A 26,208-nucleotide genomic window follows, 5' to 3' on the forward strand; every position below is an offset into this window, starting at 1 on the left:
GGGAATTATTACACACTGCTAATCTCAGGGCAATGTGCATAAAAGGATCTAAATTTCTCTTATTAAATTTTAAAATTTTTTATGAATACAAACACATGACAACTTTCAGCTTGTGTTATAAGCATATTTTTTGCTTGTTTGTTGTTGTGAAAAGTCTCATGAAGCCAAGGGTTGTAGTAGCTTGATTTTGTATTCAGAGAGCACAGTTCATCCATGGTTGAATAGAGGAAGAGTCAATTTCCTGGAGATGGAACCAGCTCATGGGGACTCAAGGGACCTGGTGAAGTAGGTTTCTGAGTCTTAGACTTAGGAAAAAACTTTGTCAGGATTGGGGGAAGGTGTGGGAGCACACTGATGAGCCAGCTCAGGAGAAGAATTGAGCACAGAGCTTGGGGCTCATGAGGACCTTGTAGTGCAGGGGCTGGCAGATGGCCACAAAGCATTCATAGGCCATGAAGGTAAGAAGTCCATTGTCCAGCTTCCAAAAGCTGTGAAGAAGGACATCTGAGTGATGGACATCTGGGTGATGGAGCCTGTGTAGGTAATGGCCTTGCTCTGTGTCTGGATGTTCACCAGCGTCTTGGGGATGGTGGTGGAGGTGAAGCAGAGGTCAGAAAAGGACCATTTGGAGAGGAGGAAGTACATGGTTTTGTGCGGGGTCTGAGATGGTGGCCAGGATGATGAGCAGGTTCCCAAAGATGGTCACCAGGTACAAGGCCAGGAACAGCCCAGAGAGAACCGACTGAGTCTCTGGCTTCTCAGAAAGTTCCTGGAGGAGAAATCCTGGAGTTCCCGTGTGGTTTTCTGGTTCCATGTAAAGTAAATGTCCCCAGGGGAGAAGCGGCAACTAGAGGAAGTCCATGGCCACCTCAGGACCCTGGCTGCCTTGGCGTGGACCCAGTGCTCTATGAGGCATTGGCTTGATGACCCCTCCTTTGATGTGGGTCACACTGTGGTTCCTTAATGCCACTAGTTCCCTTTTTGTTGCCACCACCAGCTGGAAAACCCAGTCACTGACCTAATTTAGTCCCCAAAGCAGACTGGATCTAGGGTACTCCCTGCACCTGGTCAGAGCCTTCCTGATCTCAGGTGTCTTAGGAATGACTTTTGTGCTTCACTTTTAAATGTCCTGGTAATAACCACCATTTAGGTGAAATGTTAAAAGTTTGGTCTGTATAATTTCCATGAATGATGAGGAAGCCACATTTTCTATAGGCTTGGTTAATTTTTAATTAAAAAGTATAATGGACCAATCAATGAAGAAATTGACTCACCCAATTCATCACCCAGAAATATCATCTGTAATTTTGAAATCTCACCTATTTGCAATGCATATAAATTATTGGGAATCTCATGGAAATAAATGCACCATGGAATTTTCCAAGCCTATGTTAACCCTGATACCAAACTACAACTGCTTGCTCTGTAGAAGCACTACATGACAAAGAAGCCAGTACTTGAATTAATTAGCAGAAATAGAAAAAGTCACAATGTATAATCACGAAGTGTTCACGAGGTGTCCATGAAGCCTTTTGTCCAATCATGATGTCCATCACACCCTTTTCCTTCCTTGGAGAGGCATGGACAAGAGTCATATAGGTCCTGACTTAAAAATAGCCTTTTTATAAGTTTCTTAGCAAATATCTGCAGGTGCTGTTTGTACTCACTGCCCAGGAAGTGACCCAGGCCCATCTTTGTCTTCCCAGGCTTCTCTCCTATTCTTTACTTCTTACTTACTAACATGTCTGTCAGGAAATTATCTGGGGGTTAATTTTCTTGGAAATTTGGCCACTACATGACTATGGAAGATCTTAAGTGGAATATGGCATTCTGGGGAGTCGTCCACATCCTCAGAATCCCACGTCCCACGTAGAGCAAGGTCTCTTCCTGGTAGGCACCACAATATTTTATTTTTATAATATTTTTCTGTTTATATTTTATTTTTTGTCAAAAAGGTTAAGGCGAGTTCTATTCCTTTTGAATGTTGTGGATGTGAGCATCTTGGGAGGCTGGTTTTCTTCTAGAATGTTTGCATTGAAGAGGCCTCATAGGAAGGGTGGGCAGTAGAAGATCGTTTAAAGATAAACCGAGGAATTTGGATGCAGAAGGCATCTGGATGTTGAGTTTGCTCATCACCATGTATGGCATGAAAACATTTCAGGTTCTGCAGGAGTTGAATGTCAATCATGTCCTCCAAGAATCCCTTCACATGGCCAACACCATGGATTTCTTGAAACACACAGCACAGAGTCTTTGTCCTGTCCTAATGGCTTAAAAATGGCGGTTCAGATTTTCCATGGGGAAGGAGGATGTAGCTCTGGTGATCTTTCTAATTAGTCTGGAATGATAATTATTTAAAAATGACATAAGATAATTGAAAAATAACTCATATCTTCCATTTAAAATAGGAAAGAAAAGATTTGTTAGATAAAGAGATTTCAGCTGCTCATGTACAAATATGAATGTGAGATGATGTGTTGAGAGCCACAGCCAAAAGGGCCCCAGCAAACTTCCAGCTGCCAGCAAACTTCCAGCTGCCAGCTGATGATTGGCTCGGATCGGCCCTAGCAAACTTCTAGCTGCCAGCTGATTGGCTCCTCTGCGGTGATGCTCACTGGGCTATTTCCCTGCCTTTTCAGACCATGGAGCTGCTCATAGGGGGACTTTTAGGGCTCTGCCCACGCGACCCAGCCAATTGGCCTCAAGAGCAGGAGTAGTGGGGGTGGGGTTGAGAGTCTTGTGGGAAGCCTGTGGTGGCAGTTGGGCTCTGAGGGAATTCCTGAAGAGCTTGTGTGGTGTGGCGTGTGTTCTAAAAATAAAGTTCATTTCTGCTTGACAAGTGGCTCGTAAATTGTGCCCAGCGAGACTGCGGCAATGATGAGTGAGTTAATTTCCTTTATTACAGTAACCATTTTATTTTCTGTATATTCATGGGGCACACCCCCAAAATACACAATGAGTTTGTAAATTATAGCTGTTAAGCAACTATCCTGCTCCCTAATTTTTAAAATTTTCAATTGTCAAATAATAATCATCTACCTTTATGGAGTTTGATATTGCATGCATGCGCGCACACACACACACACACACACACACACACACTTCAATCACAATATTTCTTGCCCGATGGATTTATCAGGGTATGATCAAGAGGCCACATGAGATTTCATTTTGCTGATTTTGGACTTTCTCAGAAGTGAGGCTGATTCACTGGAGCCTTATCAATGCTGTGCTTTAGAAAATCATTCAGAACTGGTTACAAGACAAAATGTTTTGTTTTTATGAAATGAGCCAAAGGAGGGATTCCAAAATGAGAGGAAGAGAGTCCATCAACTGACATCCTGGAGATGCCCCTGTTTAAGGAGACACTGGAAGATAACATGACATCAGGACACCAACAGAGTGGACCTTCGTGGTCCAGTGCCCAAGATGGTAGAAACACCTGATCACATCATCTGAATTTCAGAAGCTTTCACTCCCCAACTGATGACTTCCTATTTTCTAGATAAAAAGTTGCCATTTCTTTTCCTCAATGTGTATATCATTCCTATTGCTGTGGTGGAGGGAGGAGTGGTGAATCTATTCAGTTATCTACAACTAGAGGCAGATTTTGATGGCTCCATGAGAGAGAAAGCCACCTATGTAATTGGTGTGATAGACAAAATAATTACCCCACAGACGTCCACACCCCAATCCCGTAGCCTGTGAGTGTCACCATGCCTGGAGGAGGAACTTCTCAAGAAGGAGTATGTTAAAGATAAAAAATCTAATTTTACATTAAATCTACTTAGATGGCACATATTAAGGGTATAATGTGATGTTTCCTGCCTGTCTACAGTGTGTTTATATCAGGTTAAACATAACGATCTCCTCCAACATGCATTAGTTATTTGTGGTAAAAACTCTCAAAATCCTTTCTTTGTATTTTAAAGAGACTTATTGCTGGGATGGAGCCCGGGGCCTTGCATGTGCCAGGCAGAGCCTCCCACTGAGTGGCCCCCAGCCTCTCAGAGCTGTTGGAAAGGCACAGCACACTTTGTGGTCTAGTGACCATCCAGAGCGATCTACCACAGTCAGCTTCTTTCTCCTGACTGTAACTTAGTACCCCCTGATTAAGCTTTTCCCACCCCCTCCTCCCCAGCCTCTGGGAACCAGTGTTCTGCTCTTCATTTCTATGAGATCAATGTTGCATTTCACATATCAGTGGGATCATGCATGTTAAGCATCTTGAGATGAGAAAATCAGCCTGGATTGTCCAGGTGAGCCTAAGGTCATCACCAGGGTCTTTAGGAGACTCAGATAGGGGTGAGGACAAATGACAATAAGTGGGAATGAGGTGGATGGGAGGGAGGGAGAGAGAATCATGTAAGGTCAGTGCACAGGGAGGCATGATGGTGGAGTCCAGGAGGCAGGGGAAGCATGTTCTGTGGACAGGATGAGAGAAATCCTGCCAATACCAGGAACATGAGCTCTGGGAGCAGGGAGTGACCCTACCGTGATGGGTCTGGAGGTATTTGACACAGCCTTGCTAGACAGAGTGTAGGACTCGGGTTTAGTTTTCTGTTTCCTGATCCTCTTGAGCCATGTCCTGTACTGCTCCTGGATCTGCAGTGGCAACCCAGGCTCTGGATCAGCTCACAGAGAGGGGTGCAGGTGGGGAGGCATGGGTGGGAGCTGGGCAGGGGTACCTGTTGGCTGAGGAGGCAGTACACCAGGAAGGTGAAGACGCCCTGCAGGCTGTTGACGATGGTGAAGAGGTAGGCCATGACAGTGGCCATGGGGCACACCTGAAGGACACCCAGACACCAGGTGCAGCCCAAGATGAAGAGATGAGCCATTGCTTTAAATGTCAGCACCCTAGGTTGGGGGAGAATGGAGGCTTATAATTCACCCACAACAAAATAAGGGTATTCACCTCTCGACCCTTGGATGCACCTACTCTCCCCGTAAGCAATTTCTTGGACTGAACTCTGATCTTTACTCTCAATGATACCCCACAATAAAAATGCCATTTTGGGTCCAGGACAGTGATAGTGCATAAGGTTAGTTCCAAAACTCATTTTCCATGAAGATCCCTAATTTCATTAACCAGTGTTACTGAGGATTCCCTGTGCTAGTGTTTGGACATAAATCCCAAAGAGAGGCTTGGGGCAGGGTTGCATGCCTGTAGCCACAGCTCCTCAGGAGGCCGAGGCAAGAGGGTCACACAACCTGGAAAATATAGTGAGGCCCTATCTTAGAAAAGAAACATAGGGCAAAATTTCTGTTTTCATTAATCATATGCTCTGTTCAAGTGTCTAATACAACTGAATAATGATATGCAAAAATTTGAAAGGTTAATCAGAGGAACCCAGAAGAAAGAGCAAGAATTGTACACAAGATGCTGAGTGAAGGATCAACCCCGCCCCCTGGAGGACTCAACTGGAGTAGCGTTTATCTACAGGGAGGAACAGTTAGTTATAGGGTGGGAAGGATTCTGAGCTGAGGGTGGGGCAAGAAAGTGCAGCCTGAGTCTTGGTGATGTCATGAGAACAACAATGCTCTTGGCACTCTTGCTGTGGAAGAGCTGAAAAAGAGTCCAAGCATTGCTGATCAGCCAACGCCAATTCCTCCTGAGGCTGAGGGAGTCCCAAGCTGGGATCAGAGATGGAGGCATTTTTTGGGCATCTGCAGCAGAGCCCTGAGTCTGAGATGGCAGCCATAGAAGTGCAGCTGCATTTGTTAATTCTGGGCACCCAGAAGCCCCCCAGGAGGGACACGAGGGGGATGCCCAGGCACATGGCTTTGTTTTGGGCATCATCCACCTGTGTGGGGTTGTGTTCCCTGGTCCCTCACACCTTGTGTTCTGGAGGGCGGACACATCTCTGTTGATGGAGGACAGCTTGCTCTTCACAATCCAGAGGGTCATCAGAATGAAAACCAAATTGACCTTCAAGAAACCACAGAGGAAAGACAGCAGCATGAATCTGACATAATTTTCCTGTGTACATATATGACAGCATCACAGTGAATCCCACCATCATGTACATTCACGAGAATGGGCTCCTAACTTGATAGGGTATATTCCATGCTTGTGTAATTGTATCAGAATGGATTCTACTGTCAAGTATAACTAAAAAGAACCCCCAAAAGAAACTGCAGGGGGTTTATGAATATCTTCTTTTCTCTTTTGCAGTTTTGTGGAGGGAACCCAGACCCTAGTGCATGCCAGGCAAGCTCTCTGCCATTGAGCTACACCCAAATCCCCCAGTGCAAAGTTTTATTGAATAAAAATTTAAATTTTTTTTCTCTCTCCATTCTAGCCCACTTAGCTTTTAGTATTTGAGAATAACGTTAGAATTTGTAGATGCAGATTTCTTGGAAAACCCAACCCAACCCCTAACAATCCAGGATAGTCCTGTTCTTAACACCATTCTTATAATCCTGCTCTTCTAGTGACCCTCATGTGGACAGCAAGGAACTCTGATGACATCACTCACACAAGAGATGGCACAGGCAGGTCCAAGGAAGCCCCACACAAACCCCTGTTCTGGATTGAGCCAGCACCTGAGCAAGAGAGAGAACAACATCACTTTGCTGTGTTCATCTAGGAGTCCACTCCACACATGCACAACCACAAGGATGGGAAGCCAGACTCCCTGTATGTGTGATATGTCACAGTGCACTCTACCTCCACGTATATTTAAAAAGAACAAATGAAAAATTAACAAAGAGGGAGAATAAATGTATTGATCTTTGAAGACACAGAGCAGTTATTTTGATCTCTTCCTCCCTTTCCTCAACAAACGTTGAGTGTCTGGGTGGTAGGCTTTCTGTCTGGCTCTGAAGATACCAAGAAAGTAAACCCGGTTGTAAATCTCCCATGTAGAGAATCAGATGTAACTGCATTACTATTACTGTCCTTGATGGAGTCTGCCTGCAAACCGGATATTCTGTCAAGGTATAGATAGGTAACAGTGGGACATGCTTGAAAACGAGGTGTCTGCTGTCCTTGGGAGGACTTGCCTGCAAACGGGATCTTCTGTCAAGTGGGCTAAAAGGGCACTGAGAAAAATTTTTATTATTTGTTCTTAACAAAGAGCAGAGCTCAACATACTCCAGGCTGAGAATAGTTTAGCCATGAGAAGTGGGTCACTTCTGATTAGAAAGTAAAACTTCTGTATGCTATGTTTAATTAGCTGAAAGACCTGATTTATTGATGTTGGAAGGCTGCCTTCTTTGTTCACAATACTATAAAAAGATTGCTTGTGCACAATAAAGGACTTTTTTTTCTGCTGCTGCTTCGATTGCTCTGCTTCTTCTTTCTTTTCCCATGCTGAATTACTGCAGCAATCCCAAGTCTCACCTCCAGGAGGATACACACTGTTGACACATTGTAACAACAAAACAAAAATGGAAGGTTCTGAGGATGAATCACTGGAGGGCATATTAAGGTTTGGGTCTGTGGGATTAAGATGGTTAAGGAAAATTCCCCAAGGAAATCATATGTTAACGGACATAGGAAGTTGGTTGATTGTTACTGAGGTAGTCAGCTCTGGAGCAGGGCAGAGGACTGTGAACATGGTCACAGTGCTTGAAAGTTTTGTGAACCTGACATTTTTTAAGGGCTTGTCTTGCCCCATTCAATAAATTGCTTTTTTCTGCTGCTAATCTTACCCAATGACCACAATTCTTTCATGGATTTATGGACATGGAGATCATGTACCATAAAATTCACTCATAGTATTGCATTGTGCATTGAATAGTATTGCATTGTGTATATATACCACCTCTTCTTTCTCCATTCATCTGTGAGGGGCACTTGGGCTGATGCAGTGACTCAGCTATTATGGACATGGAGATCATGTACCATAAAATTCACTCATAGTATTGCATTGTGCATTGAATAGTATTGCATTGTGTATATATACCACCTCTTCTTTCTCCATTCATCTGTGAGGGGCACTTGGGCTGATGCAGTGACTCAGCTATTGTGGAGAGTGCTGCAATAAACATGAGTGTGTGGATACCTCCTGGATTTGACACCTTTGGGCACTTAACTCAATTGTACCTCTATTTCCTCATCGATAAAATCAGGCTAATGACAGCATCTCCTTGCATGTAGAGATGTGAGGATTATTTACTTTTAGGTCTACTCACCTTCTGGGTTGATTATCTTCTCTGATTATATATATATATATATATATATATATATATATATATATATCTCCAGAGAAGCACCTGGATGAAATAAGCACCCTGTAAATCTTAACTATGACACTATGTTTAATTTTAATTTTGTAATTAAAACATTTTCATTCTGCATCATTAAACATTAAAACTGTTATAATGAAATCCCTAGGACTGACATGTGAGCCTAAGCAATAAGACCTTTCTCGGAGAAGATGAGGACGACTCTCCCTTTCTGATTGCATATCCTTCCTGTCACCAAGGTAACCACAATCACAAGTTTGGTGATGATCTTTGTCTATTAGTTTGATTACTTAAACAAACTCTACTATCCCAAATGAGGAATTGGGGCATTCTATAGGATTTGGTTAAAATGTAGGTTAAGTTGAAAATAAAATTTTTTTTTAAATTTTTTTCTTTGCTATTTCTAGGAGAGAGACTTCGTTAATTAATCCTTACTCTAATTTTTCACAGGAAAGATGCCCTAGGGGTTACTAGTTAGTGTCGCTGTCCATCTTAAGCTCTGAAATACTCAAAATGCTACTTTGTTCCAAGTGAAGGCCGTGGACATGCTCGAGAGGAGAAGGTCAAGTGGGGTCTGCATTTACCGAGCAGGGGTGCCATACAGGTGAGGTCTGGCTGCTGCAGACACGGCCACGATGGCAGCCGGGACCCCGTAGCCCACAGGGAACATGAGCCTCCTCATGAGCCTGTTTCTGCTGGAGGAACTGAGCACAGTGAGGTTCCATGCGGTGAGGAAGAGGAACAGCCCCTCCAGCAGCATCCAGGTGAAGGAGGCCAGGTAGAGGTAGTGCAGGGCACCCGCGGTGACCGCGCATAGCACCTGGGGAGGAGAGAGACCCCGGGGCAGCGGTCAGGGTCTGGGCATGGCCCAGGATGCTCCCTGTGCCCTGTGGTGGAAGATTCTGCTGTGCACCAGGCGCTGCACTGTGGTGCTTCAGCCATGGACTGCGTGTGTGCTCCCGTAGATCACAGCAGAGCTGGAAAGGGCCTGTTGCTCAGTGACTTTACAACCTCCCAGTGCTGTCCTGGGGCATTGCTCATGCCATAGTGGGGATGCTCTTGTTCACAAACCTGCTGGGCTGCTGGTTATGGAACAGCAGGTAAACACAAGGTTGGGCAGGACCTAATACTTACAAATGGCAACCAATGATCATATGTCGGCTTATGTATTTACTACACTATGCTTTTCACATTATTTTAGAAGTGACTGTAGTTCACAGGGTTTAGTATCTTGTCTCCAAATGGTGCTGATCCTGGGAACAGCTGAGGATGCACATTGAATGACAGTATCAGTAGCTGGATATTCACCCATCCCTGGGCTCTTAAGAGACAGAAGGTCACTAAATAATCCTGTGCATCAAAGCAGAGAAGATAATGAACCCAGAAGATGGGTAGACCTAAAAGCAGCAGGACAGAGCAAGAGAGAAAACCACACAGCCCACAGCACTCCAACAACTGACTCTGTAGGCATGACAGCAGAGGAAATGTTGGAGAAGAATTTAGAAAGCTCCTAGTTAAAATGTTCAACGAGCTAAAAGAAGATGTAAGGAATGAACTTGGAGGAGATACAGGAAATGGAGGATCATTTCACTAAATCCAGATTATAAAAATGAACCAAATAGGAATTCTGTAAACAAAGGACTTGATTAACCAATTTAAAAATTCAGTAGAACCTCCTTTTTCTCCTGGTAAAAAGTGTCTGCTGTAAAACAGGGTGCCCCGTGACGCCAGCCCAGTCACCTCCTTCATGTCTCCTGATTGAATCAGGAGGCCACGTCTGGTGACTGATGGATGCCACCTAGAGTTTGTGTCAGTTCACCCTACACAGTCCCCTAATGAAGGGACTTCCCCAGGATGCAAGCCCTGTTGATAAGCAACACGAGATGCAGGTGATGGGGTTGTAAAGAGGGCTCATTTTCTTAGTGAATCCATCAACATGAAATGGACATCGACCTCCTCTAGATTTCCCCAGGAACCAGTCTGTTTGATTAGGAGCCCGCAGCCTGGCTCCTGAGTTCAGCACCCCTGGGCGGGCGGGGCAGGGACACCTGGGTACCTTGGGCTGGGTTCTGTCTATGGCCATGAGGAAGAGCAGGTGGGTCAGCAGGAGGCAGAGCGAGAGCTGCAGGTACAGGGAGGTGCTGGTGTCTGGATGGCTCTGCACAGGAAGAAGGTATCTGCTCTATTTCTTCTATTTTTGGTCTTGAAACTGTTATAGTTAAAGCTTTGTCCCAGGGTTTCATAAACTGACTTCCAGACCACTCACGTATAATCGAATCAAGCCTATATTGAAGCACACTGGTGGCGGCTGACCAGAACATAAGGCTGTTCCCATGATCAATTGCATGGGCACTCCTTATAAGCCTGAAAACTGCAAAGGGATGTTCAGGGGGTCTAGCCAATGCAAGCAAGCCAGGTTACAGAAGCAGGACAGTGCAGTTAAGCGGAGGGAAGCCTAACCAGTCACGGTTATCCCAGTCACAACAGTTACAGAACCAGAGCCCCATTACCCTAGTTACAGAAACAGTGCCCCATTAGGTAGTTCCGTGTTCTTAAAGGTTTCTATAGCAAAAGGAAAGAACATCTTGCCCCAGTCATGACTCTTCTACTTGGCATGGCTGTTTTACAGGATGAAGTCATAAAACAAAATGGAGTCACATTTGCTTCTACTATCACAAAACATATCTAAAAAATAGAAATTTTTTCCTAAGAAAGTACTTAAAAATAAATGTTCCTCCAAGTGATGTTAACATGTGCTGAATTTTGAGAACTTCTGATGTAAAAACAAAATCTAATTTATATAATATATAAAAAGCTCTTGGCTGAGATCTTTGTCATGCTCATGGTCACAGGTACTCACAGTAAATGCCCATAAGTGGGGTCACCTGAGAGTCTGAACCTGGGGAAGCAGAATTGTCAACTCCCCTGGCTAGAGGAGGAGGCAAACAGCCCCCAGTAAAGCCATCCTCCCTGACTCCCCTGACCCCCTCTTACCTCCACCTTTTCCAGACCTTCCTTTTTTTGTAAACCTGAAACCCGACCATGGTTGACTTACAGACCCTGGTGGTAAGTAGAATTCTAAGTTGGTCTTCGTATGTCCACCCCCTGCTCTTACACAAACCTTCTTATTATTATTCAATTCTCTGATAAACTAGGTGTTGCTGCAGAGGAATTTTTCCAGTGGAATTTTTGACTCGATCTGTTGACTTTTAGATTAAGGAGTGTATTCTGGGTTTGGTGAGATGAGGTGGTTGCTTTAAAGATCTGGACTCTTCCTGGGAAAACAGATTCAAAACTTGAGAGGCATTCTATACAAGGACATTTTCATGCTGGTTTTCAGATAGGAACACTGGTGTTTTGTGAGAAGGCCAACCAGGGATCATAGGAGAGGAAATGTGGGTGGGTCTTAGGAACTGAGTGTGGTCCCCCCTGACAGCTGCTAAGAGAAGGGAACTGGACTCTGCCTGCAACCAGGGAGCTGGAGGAGGGCTGCAAGACCTAGAAGAGACTGCGGCCCTGGCTGATGTGATCTTGTCAGTCTTTTAGAATCTGTACAAGGAACTCATCCCCCTGTGCTGGGTTGCTGACCCTCAGAAACCGTGATGGAACAAATTTGTTTTACTTCACTAGCGACATCTGCATAAGTGTGTTTTGCAGCAATTGATGCTGAAGGCAGCCTCTCACCTGCACATGGTAGTGGGCAATGAGGATGGCAAAGCTGCTGAGGTGGGTACAGTGGCAGGTGGTGCTGCCACCTCTGGTGCTCACTGTCCTGCAGCCTGCAGTGGCCCAGTGACTCCCATTCTGGCTGTGGTCCCAGAAGACACAGAGCACCTTGTGTCTTGGTGCAGGTGTCACCAGCTGTAGTAACAGGACAGGGGTTTGAGCTGGTCTTCCTGTGCTCAGAGATGCTGACCCAGGAAGGGCTGGCTTTCCTGTGTGGGGTGCACCTGTGGGGAGTCCTGATGAACCTCAAGTTTAAGAGGACAACAAGGGTGTGCCTGGGCCTGGGGCTTTTCCCACACCATGGTCCTCCCACCCCCCACTCACAGGATGGGAGAAGGTGAAGGTAACTGGCGAGCTGAGGTTCTGGGTGTTGTTGCTGCTCAAAAAGGCTGAGACGACATCTGAGAGCAGGACAGATGAGACTCTCGGCAGCGAATCCTTGTGTGTCCCATGGGGAGCCACCTGCTTCTCAGGCTCCAGGACCAGGGGAGCCTCGGCCAGCAGCTTGCCCATCCCTGGGGTGGAGACCAAGCCCACCACAGAAGGGCCTGCAGGACAAGGCCACGGGTGAGTCTCAGGGTCTCCTCCAGGGCCTCCTCCTTAGATGGCCTCTGCTCCTTTTGAATTGTTGTATTATAATGATACATAATAGTGGAACTTGCTGCTCCACATTCACATGTGCACACAACAGAATGTGGCCTCATCACTCCCCAGAACCTCCCCCTTGGATGCTCTTCTAGTGACCTCTTCACACCCACATCACCCTTTAGTCTTTAATTTGTATTTTGGGCATCTTTCCCACCCTGAGGCCTCTTCAAAATAGGATGGTACTGGTGTGAGGTGGACATCCACCTTCTCCCCATCTCAGATGTTACCTGTGTAACAAGATTCCTGTGCCAGATTCCAGTTCAGCTGCATCTTTGCCTGATTCAGACTCAAGGTGACATTGCAAACTCCTTGCCTCTGCACTTCCAGTGCCAGTTCTATGAGTCATGGGAAGAAGTTTTATGTTAGGAATATATATATATATATATATATATATATATATATATATATATATTATACGTACATGGGTATATCACATATATCAAGGACCTATGTGTAACTTCCAATTCACTAAAACCATATACATGTATATGTGAATATATAGACACATATGTGTACACATACATGTATGTGTATAATCCTTTGTAATTTCAGATTTTATATGTATGTGTATATATGTGTTGTGTATACACATGTGTGCATACATACATACATGTATTTGAAATCTCAAGTTATAAAAAATTTTAACAGTAGGAGTACTTGTGCACCAACATATTAGATAACTGAGATGAAATGGACACATTCTGAGGGACATAGAAACTACCAAAACGGACTCAAGAAGATTTGATAAATTTGAAGAGACCTATAATGGGTAAAGAGATTGAATCAGTAGTGAAAAACCTCCTAAATGAACATGTGAGATCAGATTTTCACCAATTTAATATGGCTGAATTTCACTAATCATATAGGGAAGAATGAACATGAATTCTTTCTAAACTCTTTCAAACAACAGAAGAGGCATCTAGTAATTCCTTGAGGCTAATCTTACTCTGATGTAAAAAACAGATAAAGACATCACAAGAAAACAAGAGACCTATATCTCTTATGAACACAGACACAACACTCTCTAACAAATATTAGGAATAAATTTAACTAAGAGATTTAGGACTTGTACATAGAGAACTACAGAAGGTTTTGAAAGGCATTAAAGACTCCAAATGAAGGGAAGGACACCTTGTGTTCATGGATGTGGGGAAACTTTATATTGGTAAGATGGCGACATGCCCCAAAGAGATGTAGAAAGTCAATGTCATCCCTATCCATGTCCCAACAGTCATTAATATTATAATTTGCTTTTTTTTCCTAGAGAAAAAATCTGATGTTTCAATTCTTTTTTAATATTAGTTGTTTATAACATTACAAAGCTCTTGACATATCATATTTCATACATTTGATTCAAACGGATTATGAACTCCCATTTTTACCCCGTATATAGATTGCAGAATCACATCGTTTACACATCCACTTTTTTACATACTGCCATACTAGTGTATGTTGTATTCTTCTGCCTTTCCTATCCTCTACTATCCCCCATCCCCTCCCCTCCCCTCCCATCTTCTCTCTCTACCCCATCTACTGTAATTCATTTCTCTCTCTTGTTTTTTCCCCTTTCTCCTCACTTCCTCTTATATGTAATTTTGTATAATATTGAGGGTCTCCTTCCTTTACCATGCAATTTCCCTTCTCTATCCCTTTCCCTCCCCCTTCTCATCCCTGTTTAATGGTGATCATCTTCTCATGCTCTTCCTCCCTGCTCTGTTCTTAGTTGCCCTCCTTTTATCAAAGAAGACATTTGGCATTTGTTTTTTAGGGATTGGCTAACTTCTGCTCCAATGTCATCCATTTCCCTGCAAATGCTATTATTTTGCCATTTTTTAGTGCTGAGTAATACTCCATTGTGTATAAATGCCACATTTTTTTTATCCATTCATCTATTGAAGGGCATCTAGGTTGGTTCCACAGTCTAGCTATTGTGAATTGTGCTGCTATGAACATCAATGTAGCAGTATCCCTATAGTACACTCTTTTAAGGTCTTCAGAGAATAGTCTGAGAAGGGGAATAGCTGGGTCAAATGGTGGTTCCATTCCCAGCTTTCCCAGGAAGCTCCATACTGCTTTCCAAATTGGCCGCCCCAATTTGCAGTCCCACCAGCAATGTACAAGTGTACCCTTTTCCCCACATCCTGGCCAGCACTTTGTTGTTTGACTTCATAATGGCTGCCAATCTTACTGGAGTGAGATGGTATCTTAGGGTGGTTTTGATTTGCATTTCTCTGACTGCTACAGATGGTGAGCAATTTTTCATGTACTTGTTGATTGATTGTATGTCCTCCTCTGAGAAGTGTCTCTTCAGGTCCTTCTTCCATTTGTTAATTGGGTTATTTGTTTTCTTATTGTTTAATTTTTTGAGTTCTTTGTATACTCTGGATACAGGGCTCTATCTGAAGTGTGAGGAGTAAAAATTTGTTCCCAGCATGTAGGCTCCCTATTTACCTCTCTTATTGTTTCTCTTGCTGAGAAAAAACTTTTTAGTTTGAGTAAGTTCCATTTGTTGATTCTTGTTTTTAACTTTTGTGCTATGGGTGTCCTATTATGGAATTTGGAGCCTGAACCCACAATATGTAGATTGGAGCCAACTTTTTCTTTTATCAGACGCAGAGTCTCTGATTTCATATCAAGCTCCTTTATCCGTTTTGAGTTAACTTTTGTGCATGGCGAGAGGAGGGGATTCAGATTCATTTTGTTGCTTATGGTTTTCCAGTTTTCCCAGCACCATTTGTTGAAGATGTTATCTTTTCTCCATTGCATGCTTTTAGCCCCTTTATCAAATATAAGATAATTGTAATTTTGTGGCTTGGTCTCTGTGTCCTCTATTCTGTACCATTGGTCTACCTGCCTGTTTTGGTACCAGTACCATGTGGTTTTTGTTACTATAGCTCTGTAGTATTGTTTGAAGTCTGGTATCGCTATACCACCTGATTCACTCTTCCTGCTTAGAATTGCTTTTGCTATTCTGGGTGTTTTATTTTTCCATATGAATTTCATGATTGCTTTATCTATTTCTACAAGAAATACCATTGGGATTTTGATTGGCATTGCATTAAACCTATAGAGAACTTTTGGTAATATCGCCATTTTGATGATGTTAGTTCTGCCTCTCCATGAACAGGGTATATTTTTCCATCTTCTAAGATCTTCTTCTATTTCTCTCTTTAGGGTTCTGTAGTTTTCATTGTATAAACCTTTCACCTCTTTTATTAGGTTGATTCCCAAGTATTTTATTTTTTTTGAGGATATTGTGAATGGGGTGGTTTTCCTCATTTCCATTTCAGAGGATTTGTCGCTGATATACAGGAATGCCTTTGATTTATGCGTGTTGATTTTATATCCTGCCACTTTGCTGAATTCATTTATTAGCTCTAGTAGTTTCTTTGTAGACCCTTTTGGGTCTGCTAGTTGTAAGATCATGCCACCCGCAAATAGTGATAATTTAAGTTCTTCTTTTCCTATCTTTACTCCTTCAATTTCTTTCGTCTGTCTAATTGCTCTGGCCAGTATTTCGAGAACTATATTGAATAGAAGTGGTGATAGAGGGCATCCAGTGTCTTGTTCCAGATTTTAGAGGGAATGCCTTAAATTTTTCTCCATTTAGAATGATGCTATCCTGAGGCTTAGCATAGATAGCTTTTACAATGTTGAGGTAAGTTCCTGTTATCCCTAGTTTTTCTAGTGTTTTAAACATAAAGGGTTGCTGTACTTTTCGAATGCTTTTTCTGCATCTATCGAGATGATAATATGGTTCTTATCTTTAAGTCTATTGATGTGGTGAATAACATTTATTGATTTCCGTATATTGAACCTGCCTTGCATCCCAGGGATGAATCCTACATAATCATGGTGCACAATGTTTTGATATGTTTTTGAATCCAATTTGCCAGAATTTTATTGAGGATTTTTGCATCTAGGTTAATTAGAGATATTGGTCTATAGTTTTCTTTCTTTGAGGTGTCTTTGGTTTCGGAATCAGGGTGATGTTGGCCTCATAGAATGAATTTGGAAGAGCTCCCTCTTTTTCTATTTCCTGAAATAACTTGAATAGAATTGGTATTAATTCTTCTTTAAAGGCTTTGTAAAACTCCGCTGTATACTCACCTGGTCCTGGGCTGTTCTTTGTTGTTAGTCTTTTGATGGCTTCTTCTTTTTCATCCATTGATATTGGTCTGTTAAAATTGTGTGTATCCTCCTGACTCAATCTGGGCAAATCCTATGACTTAAGAAATTTATCGATGTCTTCACTATCTTCTATTTTATTGGAATATAGGGTTTCAAAATAATTTCTAATTATCTTCTGTATTTCTGTAGCATCTATTGTGATATTGCCTTTTTCATCCCGTATGTTAGTAATTTGAGTTCTCTCTCTTCTTCTCTTCATTAGCATGGCTAAAGGTCTGTCGATCTTATTTATTTTTGAAGAACCAACTTTTAGTTTTGTCAATTTTTTCGATAGTTTCTTTTGTTTCAATTTCATTGAATTCCACTCTGATTTTAATTATTTCTTGCCTTCTGCTACACTTGCTGTCATTTTGCTCTTCTTTTTTAGGGCTTTGAGATGAGGTGTGAGCTCATTTATTTGTTGGTTTTTTTTCTTTTTTTGAGGAATGACCTCCAGACAATGAATTTTTCTCTTAAAACTGCTTTCATTGTGTCCCATAGATTCCAATATGTTGTGTCTGTATTTTCATTTATCTCTAAGAATATTTTGATTTCCTCGTTTATATCTTCTGTAATCCATTGATCATTCAGAAACATATTGTTCATTTTCCAAGTGATGTAGCATTTTTCCTTCCTTCTTTTATCATTGATTTCCAGTTTCATTCCATTAAGATCAGATAAAATGCATGGTATTATTTCCACACCTTTATATTTACTAAGGATTGCCCTATGTCTTAATATATGGTCTATTTTTGAGAAGGACCCATGTGCTGCTGAGAAAAAAGTATATCCACTTGATGATGGTTGATATATTCTATATATGTCAGTTAAGTGTAGGTTATTGATTGTGATATTGAGTTCTATAGTTTCTTTACTCAACTTTTGTTTGGAGGATCTGTCCAATGGTGAGAGAGGTGTGTTGAAGTCACCCATAATTATTGTGTTGTGGTCTATTTGATTTTTGAACTTGAGGAGAGTTTGTTTTATGAACATCACAGCACCCTTATTTGGTGCATAAATATTGATAATTGTTATGTCTTGTTGGTGAATGGTTCCTTTTAACAGTATATAATGTCCTTCCTTATCCCTTTTGATTAACTTAGTCTTAAAGTCGATTTTATTCTATATGTGGATGGCCACCCCTGCTTGCTTCCGAGGACTGTGTGTGTGGTATGATTTTTCCCAACCTTTCACCTTCAGCCTGTGTATGTCTTTTCCAATCAGATGTGTCTCCTGGAGGCAGCAGATTATTGGATTTGTTTTTTTTTTAATCCATGTTACCAGCCTATGTCGCTTTATTGGTGAGTTTAAGCCATTAACGTTTAAGGTTACTATTTATATATTGTTTGTACTTCCAGCCATGTTTGATTATTTATTTATTTTTTAATTTGGTTTGTTTCTCCATGATTAGCTTCCCCCCCTCACTTTACTGAGGCACTTCTCACTTTGGTTTTGGTTATTGTTTTTCATTCTTCCTCGTGTAGTGTTTTGCTCAAGATGCTTTCAATGCTGGTTTTCTGGCTGCAAATTTATTTAACTTTTGTTTATCATGAAAGATTTTTATTTTGTTGTCCTACCTGAAGCTTAAATTTGCTGGATACAAAATTCTTCGTTGGCATCCATTGTCTTTCAGTGTTTGAAATACGTTGTTCCAGGATCTTCTTGCTTTCAGCGCCTGTGATGAAAAATCCATTGTTAACCTTATTGGTTTACCCCTGAATGTAATCTGCCTCCTTTCTCTTGTAGCTTTTAATATTTTCTCTTTGTTCTGTATATTGGATATCTTCATAACAATGTGTCTTGGCGTTGGTATACTGTGATTTTGTATGCTTGGTGTCCTGTATGCATCTACAATTTGTACATCCATTTTCTTTTTTATATCAGGAAAGTTTTCTAAAATTATTTCATTCAACAGATTGCTCATTCCCTTGGTTTGTACCTCTATTCCTTCCTCTATCCTGATGACTCTTAAGTTTGTTTTTTTTTATGTTATCCCATATCTCTTGGATGTTTTTCTCGTGGTTTCTTACCACCCTTTCTGAGTTGGCTAGACTCTTTTCAAGATGATATATTTTGCCTTTATTGTCTGACGTTTTGGATTCTACTTACTCCACTCTGTTAGTGATACTCTCATTTGAGTTTTTAATTTGGTTTATAGTTTCCTTCATTTCTCGGATTATTTGATTTTTGTATAGTCTCTATCTCCTGGTAAAGTTGCTTATTTGCTTCTCTTATCTGTTTATGTAATTCATTTTCAATGTGTTCTTTCATTGTTTGAATTTGCCGTCTCATGTCCTCTTTAAGATTCCATTCCATCTGTCTAAGGTATTCCTTGAATTCTTTATTTGACCATTTTTCTGATGCCTCTAGGTCCTCCTTTATATTTAGGCTGTCCTGCATTGTTTGTACTCCTTTTCTTCCTTGCTTTTTCATGCTGCTCATGTTAGTTCCGGTTCTGTTTGACTGCTGAGTTACTGTTTACTCCTATAAATTTATTTGGTTTTGTGTATATCTGGAGTCTCTCTTTTGTGATGGGAGACTATGACTAGAGATGATGAATTTTGTTGCACTTTAATGCAGATTCATTTGTTTCCTAAACTGTGTACGGATTCTGATGGCATATAGCGGTCTGCGGTTTGGTCTTGGGACTTATGTTTAGGTCAAGTGATGTGATGGTATTGAGGTTGGTGTGTCTTGGGAACCTTGGAAGATTGCTCTACTGATGAGGGATATTAACAGGAGAATGGTCTGGAGTATTTGGGATAGCTAGGGAATTGGTAGCAGTATATAATGCCTTGGAACATTTACCTATACATATTTAGTAAATTACACATAAACCGTATCGTGATGCTTGGGAGGAAAGGTATTAGAAGGGGAGGGAAGAAGTCAGTAAAGAAGGAGAGTAAACAGGTAGAATTCAAGGAAAGGGGAATAAGGAGATTGAAAATAAATGAAAAGAGAAAAGATAAAATAGAAAATGAAAAAATTAAAAAATAAATTTAAAAAAATAAAAAAAAATAATAATAATGAAAAAAAATTAAAAATTCAGTCTTAGAGTTTGATTAACTTCTCTTCCAGTAGGCGGGGCTGTGCCCACTGGGCCAAGCTTCTCCTCTCAGTATGCAGGAACCATCAATCACTGTGAAGCGGCTCCTCCTCCCCCACTGGGCGGCTCTCCAATCCTGAGTGTCTAGGGCCTTTTCTTGTGTCTAGTTACGTCCCCACTTTTCCTCCAGCCAGGCCCTGCTCACAAGTGACGCTCACCACAATACTGGCTACATGCCAGGCCTGCTGCTCCCGTGAGCCCTATTTTCTTAAATGTCTGGGCACACTCTCCCTGCTTGCCATTCCCTGAGACCCTAAGGTTGTGGAGTGTGGGGCTGAGATCCCTCAACGTATTTTGCCTGCCCTCTGGTAGCCACTCCCCTGGGAGCTGGTGCAAGAAACCTCAGTTGTCAGCGCTGGTGGGAGCGGTAGCCGGGGTCCCAGGCTGAGGTCCCGCGCTGCTCCTGATTCCCTCCGTCTGACTATCGTGCTCATGGGAGAGCTGGGAGGGACCCTTGAGGTTTCCTCACTGTGTGCTTAGGAAGGGCTAGGGGGTTACACACCTGAAGCCACCGGTTTCAATGAAGTTATCTCCTCCACCGCATTCTGGTGACATTAGTTCTCTACCAAGGTGACATCCCATGCAAATGGCGGCAGTTTGTTCCCTTTGCCTGGTGTTCGATGCAAAGGGTGGGTCCGGACCGGCTCTCCCAAGCCCCATCTAAACCCTGTGGTCACTGCCTATGAAGGGTCTGTTGGTATTAACCTCAAAAGGTTCAAGGAGGAGCCAATGAGTTGTTTCTGTATTGAGTGGGAGCGTTTGTAGCGCTGAGTCACAGCAGTTTGGCTGCGATGGAGGTTTCTATAATTTGCTTAAATAGAAAAACTCACCTTAAAAGTAACACAGCATTGCAAGAGATCCAAGTAGTTAAAGCGTGGCTGAAAAGAGCAACAAAGGTGGAGGACTCACACTTACTGATTTCGGAACTGATGGCAAATGAGTAGAGCCCAAAGCAACGTGGTACTGGCTGTTGAGAGCTACAGCCGAAGGGGCCCCAGCAAACTTCCAGCTGCCAGCAAACTTCCAGCTGCCAGCTGATGATTGGCTCACAGCGGCCCCAGAAACATCTAGCTGATTGGCTCGTCTGTGGTGATGCTCATTGGAGATGCTCATTGAGCTGTTTCCCCACCCTTTCAGACTGCCAGCTGATGATTGGCTCACAGCGGCCCCAGCAACATCTAGATGATTGGCTCCTCTGCGGTGATGCTCATTGGGCTGTTTCCCTGCCCTTTCAGACCATGGAGCTGCTTATTGGGGGACTTTTTGGCTCCGCCCACACAACCCAGCCAATCCGCCTCAAGAGCAGGAGGATTGTGGGAGGTGGAGAGGCTGGTGGTGGGGGGAGAGGCTTGTGGGAAGCCGGTGGTGGCAGTTGGGCTCTGAAGGTTTTCCTGAGGAGCTGTTTTGTTTGGTGTGAGTAGTTCTAAAAATAAAGTTCGTTTCTTTTGACAAGTGGCTCCTGAATTTTGCCCAGCCAGACTGCGGCAACTGGCATGAAGACAGAGGGAAAGGTGAGCCCAGAAATAAACCTACACCTCTGCAGTTAATTGCCTTTCAGCCAGGGGACAAAGACTGTTCAATGGGCATAAGAACAGACTCTTCAATGATTGATGAGGGATTACTGGATATCCAAGGAGAAAGAAGGAAGTGGGACCCCTACCTCACACCACACACACACACACACACACACACACACACACACAGATTAACTCAAAATAGAACAAAGGCCTCTATCTAAGAACTGAAGCCCATAGGAGGAAATATAGTGGTAGCTTTCTGACCTTGGATTTGCCAATGGATTGTTAGATATGACACTGAATGTACAAGCCATGATGGAGAAAGTAGACAAAGTAGACTTCCTCAAAATTCAAAACATCTGACATTAAAGTGAAATGATTTTTACTATGAAAATATAATCCATAAGATGGAGAAAGCATTTCCAGATTGCACATCTCATAATGTCTCCTGTAAAAACAGATGAAAAGCTCTTACAACTCAAGAACCAAAGGACAACCCAATCACAAATGCACAAATTATCGGAACAGACATTTCTCCAAAGAGATACACAAATGGCCCAAAGGCACATGAAAAGGTGTTAACCCTCACCTGTCAATACACAGATGGAACTCAAACCAGCAATGAGACATCACCTCACATGCACTAGAACAGCCGTGATAAAAACCAACTGAATCAGAAGTAACATGTTTAGCCAAGGCCATGGAGAGGCCACTCTTGCACCCTGCTGGTGGTACTATGGAATAGTGTGGCCACTCTGCAAACAGTCTGGTGGTTCTCCCAAACTGAACACAGAATTACCATGTTACCTACCAAGTCCAGTCCATGGCAGACACACCAAAGCACTGAGAACAGTTTTCAAACAAACAATTATACATCAATATTCTTAGTAGTAAGTCACAATAGCCAAGGGGTGGAACCCACCCAAATGTTCATCAGTGGCTGAGTGGGTCAGCTCAACACCCATAGGATGGAATCATATTCAGCCATGAAAAGGGATGGAGTGATGCTATGCCACGCTCAACAGCATTATTCTAGGAGAAAGAAGCTAGAGGGTCAGGTCACACTTTGTATGATTGCTTTTTACTAAATGGTGGAATAGGCAGCTCCATTAAGACAGCAAGCAGGTGAGTAGATGCCAGGTTTGCAGGAGGGGAGGAATGAGGGATGAAAGCTGAGGAGGCACTGTGTTTGATTTTGGAGAAAACTGTCTTAGAAATGGAGGTGATGGCTGCATCAGTTTGTGGATGTTCTTGATTCCACTGAAATGTCGAACTGGTGGATTTTAAATGGTGAACTTAAATGGTGAATTTTGTTAAGTGAATTTTGCCACAATAAAACAATTAATATCTAAATATTGAGCAAGATAAATTTATATTACTCCAAATTAGCTTTTCAAGCTGTTTATATTTTGTTACCTAATATTCATAGAAAAAATTATTTTAGTTGTAGATGACACAATACCTTTGCTTTATTCACTTATTTGTATGTGGTGCTGAGGGTTGAACCCTGTGCCTCTAGGCATGTGCTCTACAACTGAGCTACAACCCCAGCCCCCCTAAAATTCCTTATTGTCATTTTAGTGCTGATAATGTGTACTATATTGTACATGTGTACTATTTGTGGTTTTCTGCCTTTTTCACTTTTGTGATTATTTATGTGAGTCACTGAGGTACAGTGTGGCCACTCAGCTCTAGTGGGATCAGAAGAGGAATGAGGCTAGGAACAGGGGCTGGCACAGACCCAGGGACTTACATGTGCCTGCAGAATAATTGAAGGTTGCTGTCCCCTCAGGCAGACCCCTGCTCAGGTGTCTCAGGGCACTCTCCAGGCCTGTCAGCAGGTGAGTGGCCACGCAGTGCTTCTGTGAGGGGGGCAGGGTCTCCAGGTCCCCAGGGGTCTCCAGCAGCTCATCCACCTCCTGCATGATCCCCTGGAGGGATGGGGGCACAGAGCAGGTGGACTTGGCCAGGAGGTCCACATGAGGAGTTTGACAACTCAACCCCAGAGAACAGACCCAGACACTGTCCAGTTGGGGATAGAGAGAGCATGGTTTGGGACATCCTGGGTGGCCCTTGCTCCTCAGAGGTCAGCCCTGGTTCGTGACTGTCAAGGATTACAAATCCCAAAGACCAGGATGAGAGCAAGAGGACAGACAGTGCACATGGGCGTCCAACAGTGTGTGTGGCTCCCAGTGTCCTCTTCCACCTGCCCTGGGAGAGTGGCCAGCTCAGAGCAGGACCTCACTGTGCTTGGGCCTGTCCCCTCTCCCAGACCAAAGATGCTCCCGCCCTCTATGGGAGGTCTCCCCCTGCTTCCCCTGGATCCTGCCCTTACCTGGATGGTTTCATTGGCCTGATCTGGCTTGACATCCTTGTGCAGATTGTTGACTTTGTCAGTGAATTGGGAGAGACTCTGGGGAGGTGAGATGAGGGGTCACGGGTGGGTGGGAAGCTCAGGGCCAAGGGGTGGACAGGGTGCTGCCCCAGGGATCCCCACCTCCCTGTCCTGGCTGGGGCGCTCACCTGGCTGTGGACTCCAGGGGGCAGAGGTCTGGTGAAGAAGGGCTTGACTGCAGGGACAGGACAGTGGTTCATTAGGAGGAGTGCACGTGTGTGTGCATGGATGTGTATGAACATGTGCACGAGGGTGTGCACATGTGTGTGGGGAGGTGGAGGTTCTGAGGTCAGGGAAGCAGGGTACCTTTGCAGATGGTGCTCTTCCAGCCATTGTGTCTCCCAGAAATTGGCTCCCAGCCTGGGCGGCAGTGGCACTGGTACGACCCCAGGGTGTTGGTGCAGATGGCGGACTGGTGGCACTGATGCTGCCCAGAGCTGCACTCGTCCACATCTGGGGAACACAGACAGAGGCATTGTTCCCTGCCCCAGCAAGGACCAGTGCTGTCTGCCATCAGAACTCCACCCCCTGTCTCCTGCCATTAGTGCCCTGTCTGGGCTGTGGTGCTGCTACCTGGCAACCCACACCCTTGCGAGGTTGACGCCAGGACAAGGGGTGTGCAAGGTCTGGTGTGCCCCAGGCGTGCCCTTTGCAGGTGCAGGTTGTGAGGCTGCGGAATCTTGTCACCCAGTTATTAACTAGCTGCAGCCAGGGACCCCGGGAGCCTCCCGTCAGACCCCAGCTCCTTCCCCAGGAACCATCTGTCCAAGTCCAGCCCCTGGAGCATTAGCTGGCGCAGGCACCGCAGCACTGGACTTGTTCCTTAGGCCTGGGAGGGCTGCGATCCCAGCTAGACTTTGGGCCTCTGAGCATGGTCTCTGAGCCCCACCTTTGCACACGGTGTTCTTCAGGCCGTTGGGTGATCTGGTGACTGGCTTCCAGCCAGGTCGGCAGCGGCACTGGTAGCTGCCCACTTGGTTGAAGCAGTGGGCGGTTTTGTGAAACGGGTTTTGTCCAGAGGCACATTCATTCACATCTAGGACAAAGCGGAAGGCCTGCCCCTGACCAGCTCCCATGCCCATACTCACTGCACCCACTTCTCCATCTTTTTGTTGTCCCAGACCAAGGACTCAACATGTGCCTCACTTGGTGACCTTCAGCTTCACCTTCAGAGCAACCTATGGTGGCCTTCTTGCATGAAGAGCACAGCAAACTGGTCTCCAGTTTACAGAAGGTAGAGACAGGAGGGAAACTGAGCCAGGGGTGGAACTTCCTGATCAAGGACTCTGGTCGCCCTCTTTCTGGCCATGGTGGAGGCTCCTTGTCAGAACTGAAAGTGACTCTCTTCTACTCTCAGGTGATAGATCAGGAAGGGGCTGAGGCCAGATGGCCCTGTGGCCTCCCTTAGGCTGAGCCTGAGCCACTTGACCTGTGGGAACCTCAGGTCTTCTACCTCCTTGGGTGCAGGACCTGCCTCTGCTGCACCTGTGGATCCTGTCCACCCTCAGGGGTCCACCTGGGGCCTCTACCTGTGCACAGCTTTGGGTCCTCTGGGTTTAGCTCAAAGCCAGGCAGACACTGGCAGGTGTAGCTGCCCTGAGTGTTGGTGCAGGTGCTGCGGCCCTTGCAGATTCTGGGGTTCTGCTTACATTCGTCCACTTCTGGAAGAGGAAGAAGAGGGGCAGGATGCGGGCAGCCGGCAGCTTCAGGTGGCTTGTTGGGTTGGATGCGAGTGTTGTGATCAGAGGGTTTGGCTCTGTCAGCCCAGGCTGGGAGTCGGCCAGGTACCTGGAATGGAGGCATGGGGTGGACCCACTGTGTCCCCAGGTTCCTTTCCTAACCACAAGGCGGCTCTCTGTGGGCAGCATGGTCTCCAGACTCTCTGTTGTCCTCCCAGTGCTCTCTGCCTCCCTGGGAAGCTCCCAGCTGGGCCAGGGTGTCATGGCCACGTGTGTCCTGTCTTGAGGATTTGGAGCTGAGGCCAGATGGGTCCTCCTGGGACTCAAGTGCAGGGAAGTGCTGAGCTCCTGAGTGGGGCCTGTTGGCTTCCAGGGTGGCCTTTGGCCTGATTCTGCTAGTGTGACTGCTGGATGGCTGAGTTGTCCCTGGGTCCCAGTGACCTAGTAGGACAGGTTCTCTCATCCCACTAGCTCTGAGAGCCCAACTCCAAGGAGAGGAAACAAGATCTGCCCCTGAGCCAGGCCCACTGGGACAAGACTTAATGGCAGGGACAGGAGTGAGGACCATGCCAGAGAGCCCAGGGTTGACATCCAGCCAGGCAGCCCTGGGACTGTGCAGGTTTCTTCCTGACCCCATGAAGCATGTGGACAAAGACAGCAGCGAGAGTGGAGCCTTGGGGATGGGGTAGTGGTGGTAGTGGCAGGCATTTCTGTCATCTGTCCTTCACCTCCACTGGGACACAGACCTGTGGCCTGCTGCGTGGGACCCAGCAT

General features: G+C 44.4%; 1 pseudogene; it reads right to left on the minus strand.

Annotated features, from left to right (window-relative positions):
- Positions 1-364: 364 nt before the first annotated feature.
- Positions 365-26,208, minus strand: LOC144253851 (adhesion G protein-coupled receptor E2-like; annotated as a pseudogene).

This window comes from Urocitellus parryii, chromosome 3 (assembly GCF_045843805.1).
Source record: "Urocitellus parryii isolate mUroPar1 chromosome 3, mUroPar1.hap1, whole genome shotgun sequence".
NCBI classification, from domain to species: Eukaryota; Metazoa; Chordata; class Mammalia; order Rodentia; family Sciuridae; genus Urocitellus; species Urocitellus parryii.